At 43.1% G+C, this 10,237-nt stretch overlaps 1 protein-coding gene across 1 annotated transcript in view; it reads right to left on the reverse strand.

The window, feature by feature from the left end:
- ntf4 (neurotrophin 4) overlaps nt 1-5,456 on the reverse strand; it is an 8,089-nt gene extending 2,633 nt beyond the window's left edge. Inside the window, exon 1 of the mRNA XM_031862436.1 lies at nt 5,075-5,456. The gene's annotated coding sequence lies outside the window, so the exon portion shown is untranslated. The remainder of the gene's footprint in view (nt 1-5,074) is intronic.
- Nucleotides 5,457-10,237: the final 4,781 nt, after the last annotated feature.

Below are 10,237 nucleotides of genomic sequence, written 5' to 3' on the forward strand. Positions count from 1 at the left end.
AGAGAGAGAGAGAGAGAGAGAGAGAGAGAGAGAGAGAGAGAGAGAGAGAGAGAGAGAGAGAGAGAGAGAGCTCACAGGGCAACAGAAAGTAAGTGTGAAGGAGTGGATGTCACCGCTTGATTTGTTTGCTCAAAGGTGACTGAGTGGATTTATCGGTGACCATCAGTGTGTGTGTGTGTGTGTGTGTGTGTGTGAACATATGAATGAGTGACAACAGCAAAGCCTCTCGGTGACAGGTCGTGTGTGCTCGGCGGGGCCACACCCTTTGACGCCATGCAGCTGCCGAGCAGCAGCAAGGTTTGGTCGACGCATCACTCACGCAGTCGCCTCGGGGCGTCTCTAAAGTGCCCGCTCGTCACCACGATGATGAATATCATCAAAGCGCGTTGAGCTTCCTGTTTGCTCTGGCTACCGATCCACCGGGCCTGCCAGATAAACCCAGGTGTGTTGGGCTGATGAAAGCACTTAAACGGTGAAACAAAAAGGGCTGTTAACACACGGGGAGGCCAGCCAGCGGCTGAGAAAGTGTGTTTGTGTGTGTATGTGCTGCAAATGTGAAAGCAGTCTGTAATAGAAGATCATTTCTAATGAGCCAACTGGTGAAGAGGAGGTGGTACGGTGTGATATATATCCACGAAGAATCTGCAGGATTATTGTGTGTCTTCTGTTGCAGAAGAGTTATAGAGTCCCGAAGGAGCGTCCACTCTGGTGGACTTTAAAGATGTATTGTCTTTTATTGTAAAACTCAAACATTATTTAGCATTTTTCCACTTCCGGGTCCCTCGTCTTGAAGTCAATCGTTTTTTCTTAATGGGTTTTTGGTTGGATGAAGTGGTCATTGTGACGTCACGCATTGGTTTGTGAACTGCAGTTTTGTAGCCTCGAGTTCGCCATCTTGATGCTTTGACTGTCACTAATTTATTTTTTTTGCAGCCAGTGAGCGGAAGTGACCATATTTGGACTGAGGAGTGACGCACAGACGCTGTATACGTCTCTCAAAGCGACCTGTCAATCACTGTGTAGCCCCGCCCTAAAGCATCCCCTGCTTTATGGTCCGTTTGACTCTAAATGGACCATAATGTACTAAATGAACATCATGCTGTGTTGAAGAAGTCTTGAAACTAGAGATTGAGACCATAAACTCATGTTTACAATGTTTACTGAGGTAATAAATCAAGAGAGAAGTAGAGTCATTTTCTCATAGACTTCTATACAACCAGAGGAGTCGCCCCCTGGTGGTCACTAGAGAGAATGCAGGTTTAACACACTTCCTGATCGGCTTCATATGTCAGAACCGGAGGTTGCCGTCTGGTTAAAACATGCTTCAGAGGTGTTTGTTCAACGAGATAAAATAAGTAAGTAAATACTTCTCTCGTGAATTTTTAAGTGTCTTAAAAAAAGGTGGGTACTAACAAGTGTCTAAATGAGACGACTAACCGTCCTCACTACAACACTAGTTCTCCTTTAGTGGTGGTGACATGAAGTCATGTGACCGTGGTGGAGCTCCTTTACAGCCATTAGCTCTTTAAGTCTGACAATTGTATTCATGCTTTAAAAATCATAAAAGCGGTCTTCATTTGTGAAGATCATCTTGCTGATCAAACCCTGTAACTTTGCCACAGAGTTGGCCTTTTGTGGAGGGAACCAGAGCGACGCTAGCTCCCCGTCTCTGCGGCACTCTTTATGCTTCTTAAGGGTTTTCTTGGAGGCACCACACAGACGGCAGGCGAGCACAGTCTCTAAGTGGTTTCTTTGTAAAACAGCAGCAGCACTTCATCACCACGCTCCATTTGCTGCAATGACACGCATCATTTGCCGCTCCCTGCAAGGCTAGACGAGCACCACGACGGCCCCCCGCCCTCCAAACCCAACCCGAGCACTCTGGACACCCCCAGACAAACACACAGTCTGTCTAAATCAAAAAAAGACCTCACTTAGTGGATGGAACCGCACTCAACACCACACACATGTGTTAATCCTAACCTCCATGGCCCTGATGTTCTTCCAGAGGAGCACAGGAATACTGGCATGAAACCACAGGACGAGGGCCTGAACGAACAGACAGGAAGCGACCACGTCACCCAGCAGAACTCCACCAATAAACAGACTTAACAGAATAAACTATGACATTAGCGGCGAGGCCTCCACGAGCCACAGTGGCACCCGGAATTATTCACCATCAATTGTGAGACCGAACACCAATCAAACGGCGGAGAAGCCGCCTGTTTCTTCTTGTTTTATGTTCCAGAGGAGAAACTGAGCAATACTGTAACATTCAGGATATCAGGGAGACGACCTCGCACAACATTTTTAAGTGACAGCTCGAGACGGAACCATTTCACTTTGCTTTCAACGAGTCTTACAACACGCAGTGTTTTCCTCCCTCTCAACCACGAGTTCATTACGTCACTGATGTTATTACTGATTGTACTCGTGTCTATTTAACCATGACACTAGTTTTCTTATTGTTAAGCACCCTGAGCTAGGCCTACATTAAAGGGTGTTATATGATTATTATTAGGGCTGCAACTAACAATTATTAAATATAAATATTAAATGATTAATCTAGTGATTCTTTTCTTGATTGGTGGATTAATTGTTTGGTCTATAAAACATCAAAAAACTGTGAAACAATAACACAAGTTCCTTCAGTCCAAGAGGATGTTTTCTGATTTCTTATTGTGTTCGACCAACAGTCTGAAACCCAAACAGATGACATGTTACTAAAAAGTAAAACAATAGAGAGCAGCAAATCCTAACGTTTTAGAAGAGAATGCTTATTGTTTTTGCTTTAAAAACATCCGAAACAATCGCTGATTTCTTTCCTGTTGATCAACTAATTGCCTAAAAGAATCCTGTCGCTCTAAAACTATTATGATTATTAGTTTAAATGACTAAAACACACGAGTCCAACGCCCTCGTTGACGTGCAGCAGCTTCAGGCGCTTTGCTCTTGAAAACACGACAAACACGAACACAGAAGAACAATAAAGGAAAGTGTCTCTGTAGTAAATCTGGCCTCTGGCAGATTGGTCTGACTCCTGTTTTGAGTGCTGCCAGTTGAACCGCGGGGGCTTAATCCACACGAGACCGCCTGAGTGAAGGAGGAATCAGGGGGAGTTATGGTACAGAGAGACCCTCCCCAGGAAACAGATGCCATAAAGCAGCCCCCATACCTGGCAGTGGCTACTGCATCAATAGCTTAACAAAGTACTGCCCCCCCCCTCATGTGTGGCTAATGTCAGACACGTCCACCTGACAGAGAGTTAATGCACTCTGTGTTAGTGTTAGGACCAGGCCCCGTCCTAACCTAATCCTGCCTATACTTTGAAGTCGACGGGGGTGGAAGATGTCTGGAGGCCGGTTTTTACACCTCACATCACATCTTTCAGCAGACTTTGTGACAAGTTCAGGGCTGATAAAGTCTGTCTGAAACGCATCCGAGTGCGACCGTCAAACAGTGACAACACAGGAGTGGCTGCGACGCCATGCGACGTGGAAAAAACTAAGATCACACATGCAGGTAAATATTTATCCTCTCTGTGAGGGTACAGTAACAGGCCCACTGTGCAAACAGCACATTAGTTCCAGCTCTGTGGTCGTTTCATACCACAGATCCTCCTCCTCCTCTTCCTCCTCTCCTAACATCAAATGAAACGTCTCTATCAGTCACATGAACATCTTTCTTTTCTCTTTCACATGACAACACACACTCCTGGTGAGCAGCGGTGGAACGTAACCAAGTATATTTGGTCTACTACAACTTTAGAGGTACTTGTACTTTAGTATTTCTGCTACTTTATACATTACGCTACATTTCAGCTTGAAGTATACGTTTTACTCCACTACAGTTATCTGATAGCTTTAATTACTTTGCAGACACTCAACAAATACATTATGACGTAATATTATAGATTGAAATTAAACTTTATTGATCCCTGTGGGGAAGTTCACCAGCTACCCAGCAGATAAAGTATGAGGTCATTAAAATAAGCTCCACCTTTAGCAGCTGATAATATATATGTATCACAATCCAGCAATATATATATATTAGTGCTTAGTATATTAGTGCTGGGCAAGTTAACGCGTTATTATCGCGTTAACGCATTCATTAATTAACGCAGACAATCGAGATTAATCGCAAAAAATCCATGCGATTAAATATTTGAATCGTTGCCCAGCACTAATATATATATATATATATATATATATATATATATATATATATATATATGCGATACCGAAAAGTTCTGCATACTTTTAGTTTTGGTACTTTATATTTTGATGCCAATACTTTTGTGTGAGTATTTCTACAATGTGTTATTGCTAGTAGAGTACTTCCTCCACCACTGCTGATGATGAGGTACTGTACATAGTACTGCAATAAAATAGCACAACACATATTCACTTTTTAAAAAGCTGACCTGACATCACATAGTAGAGTGTGATGAAACATTTAGTAAGTGGAATTTAACTCTATAGAAACTATAAAAGCTGTAATACTGAATGTTATATTCTCAGTGGTTACTGATCCTACCCACCCCCCCCATAATAAACCTCCCACTGTGCCGGTCCGGCCTCTTCATCAAATGAAGACATCAGCAGCAGGTTTTGTTTTTCATTTCCACCTGTGTGATCTACCTGCGGGTGAAGATTGTGACTCGGTAGATCTCACCTCACCTGACTGACTGCCAACGAAAACATGGCACATTAACAACGAGGCTGCAGGACTGCCAGAGACAATAAAACAAGTGAGATGCGACTCTCACTGCGTTCAAAATGCTTCAATCTTGTGCAAAAAAGAAGTAAAGAGTTAAAAAAAATGCATGAAATATGTAAAACATATTTAAATTAAATAAATAAAACAGTATGGCATTTATGTCCGCATGCATTGATAAACTGAATAATTAAATGCATAAATAAGTAAACACTGCTAATAAATTGACCTAATTAAATAACGTAGTGGTTACTAGGGCTACTGACTGGATCCAACGACACATGCGTCTGTATATTAGTTCATTATGTTCATAATACTACACATTTAAGGCCTCCGTGTGTGATTTAAAGCCACGTACCGTTGAGGTGAGATCCGGACCCCGCGTCCTTCCAGCTGACACCACATTGATTAGAGAGTCCTGTCGCCAGTTACTCAACGGGTTTCTTTAAGAACATGAACTCAACACACGCCGTCGCACGGAAACCACAGAACTAAACACGAACATTTCTTTCTTCTTTTGACACTCCGTGACATCGCATGTGCCGAAGAGGGAGAAAGTAAAGCAAAAATAAAAGAGTTAAGAAACCTCTCCTGTCCCTGGGAGCGCTTCCACTGAAGCTAGATTATGAAGCCCAGAAACGTGTAACAAAAATGTAAACGTGCCACAAAGTTGAGATATTCCATGAGTTGTTACTCCTCTAAGGCAAACTGGTGGAAAAGTATGTCAGTGAAGAAGTTGGCCAAATGTTTTAAGACCTGAACTCCGCCTGAAACGCGTAAAGTCGGAGGAGATAGTTAAGCTAGCATGACTAGCTAATATAACTTCCGGTATTTACTTTCAAAGTAAAATCCACTGCGAGATATGAGTAGTGCGATGCTTTTATTTCGAAGACAAAAACAGCCACTTCCGGCGCAACTTCTTCTTCTCCGCTGCAGTTACTACTCCGGTTTCTCCTGGGAAGCGCAAAGACGAGCCGGAGTTTTTTGTTTTTTTTCTTCCTCAGGAGGTTAGTATATTAAAAGAGACCTACAGCAACACAACGAGTAACATCTGGGAGAGCAGATGTGTCTTAAAACGTGTTTCCTAAACACATGCATGCAATATAAAACAGTAAGCCAGGGTTTAAAGCAGAATTAGCCCCAAAATGCCAGCTAGATATGATGCATTCAAACAAACATTGTGCGAGTTGTAAACTCAGACTTCCCATGTGCGTGACTGAGGTTTCTTTTACCTTTACCTCCCCCCACACGTTTCTTTCTTTTTTTCATCTCCGCCCCACAGTTCCCTTGAAAACAATTTGATGAATTGCGTTGGCACGGATCCAGGCAATGCGAGTTCATTATGGGTTGGTAACGGTGCGAATTATTACAAACAAGCTGTAGTGAAGCTGGCGCAATTCGTCGAAGCCCTCTCGCTCTGCAAGTGCAACATAATCTCCTCTGACTCAGTCAGACCTGAGGATATAACTTTATGTTTTAATGCCAAATCAGAGTCTGCTTTCAGATTGCTTCCTGCTTTGCTGAATGTCTTGCTGAAGGGCACTTTGGCAGGATGGGTTGGACTCTTGTTGACTTCATCTGCTGCAATTAGTGCTTTGATACGTCATTGGACACAGGACACCATATCCAAAATATAGTGGATGCCAAAAGTAAAAACACAGATGGCACACAAACACCAGAGATGCTGTTTCAACATGGACACAGGCCAAAATCCTAACTTCCATACACACGTTTTAACAGGGGTGGACTCGCTGATTTGGTGGCCCCTAGGCAATGGTTAGCATGGGGCCCCCTAAGTCCGAACCCTGACCCCCATCACACCGAACCAGCCGTTATTTAAAAATACTGCATCCTGGAATAACCTCTGTTTAAAAACTACAGGTCTACGGGTTTTGTTCTGAAGCAACTATTCTACATTTATTTGTTATAGGAAATGTGCTGCCGGCTGTTCTCAGTGGTGTATAAAACATTTGCCTTTAACATCAGTGTTCTACGTTCATGCGGCTTCTTTGTGATATTTTTTATTATTTGCTTGCAAAAAGATGTATTTATTTAATATATAAATGTATTTATTATTTATTGACACAGCAGACAAAGAAGCATGTGATTTGTTTTTGTTTGTCCTCCAAAGCTAGAGATATTTTAAAGAAATTGAACCCGCATTTTGTATCATTTATGTAAAAAAAATTATGTTTGTGCTAAAAGTTACAAATCGGAGACATTTATCCTTTGATCCATTTTTCCACATTTTCTTTTATTATACCAACAAAATTAAACAATTGCGTAAGTTCATAACATGGACGTGTTCTCTCGATGTAATATTGTCCCACTCTGTGAATGTAAGTTCTCTATATGTTGTCTAAACTTTACCTTTGTGCACTCGGGTATTTCCCATTTGAAACTTTCACGTTGTTAACTACTGCAGTTGGTGTTGTTATAATAAGTCATAAACACAGTTATCTTTCTGCTTAAGTCGGTTAGATGAGTGCAGGCGGCTTCAGGACTCCTGGAAAGTTGAAAGGACGGAAAGAGGAGCTGGTGACCGGCTGCTCTGTCCACTCACAGGTCTTTGGGGGGGGGGGGGGGGGGGGGGGGGGCGTCCGCGAAGGCACAGCGGAAACACAATGGGGGTCTATGGAGGACACACAGGCCGACAGACAGTTCAACGGGTCCTCTGAGCAGATAAGTCGTCCCCCATACAAACCAGACGAGGCTTCACTGATATTGACCCGCGAGAACAGCGCGTCCACTGAGCCTCCCCACCTTGAATGGCCTTGTTGAAAAGGAGAGCCATAAATTGGCGGATGAGCAGAGGAAGGGGGAGACTCTGCCTCCCCCCCTCTACCTCCCGCCTCCTCCTTTCCTCACATACTATCTCTTTCTTTCCTTTACCAAGTAGTGGTTTCCATCTCACCAAACCCCTTTCCCCTGAATGTTTAAAAAGATGAAAGGATAAGGAAAAGAATGGAGACAAAAGAGGGGAGGGTTACGTTACAACCCTGCCCCTGAGAGACTGCTCATGAAAGAGTTTGGGGATGGGAGAGATAGGGACCGGAGAGGAGACACAGAGAGGGGGGGGGAGATCATGAAAAGAGGTTTTTCAAACTCAAAGCCACTAAAACGGGTCACTTCTGTATAGAGAGGCGGACTAAAGTGCAGTCTTCACTGAGGGACGGAGACATTTAACACTGTCAATACCCGCAGATGGAGGGGAGCGATGATGTAGCTGCTTGCACCCGTTGACTGACAAACACACACGATCACACACACACACACACACACACACACAGTCTCTCAGAGGTTTCTCTTAACCGTGCCCACCGTACAGCAGCACCACATTTAGATTTGGGGGAATGTTCTCTCTTCACCGTTAACACATATACACACTGCCTGGTGTCTCCCTCGTGGCGTTCCTCCCTCTTGGCATTTAGTGTCAGTCACCCGAAATCCCTGCAACCCTCCCACCATTCTCTCGATCTCCATCTTTGTCTGAACTTGCCCTGCATGCACTTGGATATTTCTGCCTCAGGGTGCATCAGTGAGAGCTGGAGTCAAGAGAAAGAGAGCGAGGGACAAAGTTGTTAGCTAGAGTGTGGACAGGAGTGACGATTTAAAAGGTTTATCTTGCTCTCGCTTTTGCACACACAACACACAACACACACGCACATTCAGACATGCAAAACTAACCATTTCACAATCAAGGAGATATCCGCTGGGTTGCACCAACAGGCATTTGTTTTTAAACCTGATTAAATTGTTTAGCTTTAAATCATGTTGCACCAAACTTTAAAACTCGCTCAGAATTAAGAAAGATTACATTTAAACTTCTCTTTAGGTTTTACTCTAAACCTGTGATCCTAGTATTCCTTTACTTACACTTGAGGAGGTTTAACTTGTAAAATGGCTGCTTTTTCAGATGGATTGAGCCAAATGATCAAGTTCCTTGAGGAAAGTTAAGTGACAGTTTTATGATGCTGCTGCTGAATTTCGGCTAACAGGCAGTCTTATTTTTATCGCCTATTAGTTGGCCTTATTGCTCCATTTATTCGGCCAAGTTTTTCTCAAACGAGGAGAAATTAGACTCTGTGGAGTCTTAACGAGTACCGTGATGCTACTAACTCACATTTCAGTGAGCTAGAAAACGACTTCAGGTTTTGTTGAGGTTCGCTCTCTTTAATAACTTACTATCCCGACAACATGCAAATGTATTTATTTATTTTAAAATGTATTGTAATTTGGGTAAGCAAACATCTCCATATTGATTTAACTTTTATGTTGGTTTAAAATTAGATTTAATAAACAGAGATTAGTTTTTAATTGTGCAACTCATTTTAGTTTTTTGCTAAACTCTAATCTTAGATTCAATGAATCATTGTTGGTGCAAACCAGCCCTCGAGGTTTATTCAAGGTTCATTCACAGTGCAAGTTTTCCTTCATGCTCTCACAGGTCACATTAAAAGATTTCCTAAATCCCAGATTCACCAAAAGCCTTTAAAGTTAAGTCACAATACGATGCAGAGAATCTGTTTTTATATGATTTGTGAACAGATTTTCGGTTATTAAAGCCCCACGAAAAACAAAACCGATCCTCTTTCTGAACCTGCCTTGTGCTCGAGGAACCTGCAAAGCCTCTGGCAACATCACTCGCTGTGTCTCGTAGCGCTGATATCACTTTCACCAGAATCACTTTCTTCTGCTCACGACCCCCCTTTTTTCAATCGTGACATGTTCAACCGACTCTCATTTCCAGATGTCACTTCACTTTCCCACACGCGCAGCGCCATCACACATCAACGTATTGCTCTCGCTTTGGACTTCCTCCTTTTCGTTTGAAACTCGGATCTGAGCGTAATTGGAAGGTAGCTATTAGGGCAATTACTGCAAATAGCTGAGCCGAGCTGTCAGGGCGAGTCCGACAGTCTGTCTGTCCACCGAATCAGACGTCAGACCTCAATTACGGATCCTCGGCCTCCTCCGAGGAGCGCGGTGTGTCGGTCCTTCATCATCTCCTCTTCTCCATCTTCTCACACTTTGATTCTCTCCCACTAATTTGTTTTATCCTTTTTATTGTCCCCTTCATCACTCGCCTCACATACCACACTCGACTCCCTCCTCCCCCCTAAATTCAAACATCTCACTAGTAAGAGCTGCACCAACATCACTGCCATTATTACATTATTACCACACACACACACACACACACACGTACACACACTGAGGTATAGCTGCACATGTTTCCAATTTCAGGCATAATGCTCCTCTCTGCGCAATCTGACCCAATTAGCCAAAGCCTACTGGAAATGCCCCAGTCGGCAGCCATGGTGGTAAAGAGGTAAAGGGTCAAAGGTGAGGTCATTCACATAGGGGGGTCGGACCCTGATGGTTGCATCACCTCCTGTCTGTCCGTCTGTCTCACAGTCTGTCATAAACATACCTGGCTGCAGCGCTTTAGCTGCTTTCCAACTGCCCCATACAATATATATATATATATATATATATATATATATATATATATATATAT

This window comes from Anarrhichthys ocellatus, unplaced genomic scaffold, assembly GCF_004355925.1.
Source record: "Anarrhichthys ocellatus isolate YVR2014 unplaced genomic scaffold, GSC_Weel_1.0 scaffold26, whole genome shotgun sequence".
Lineage (NCBI taxonomy): Eukaryota > Metazoa > Chordata > Actinopteri > Perciformes > Anarhichadidae > Anarrhichthys > Anarrhichthys ocellatus.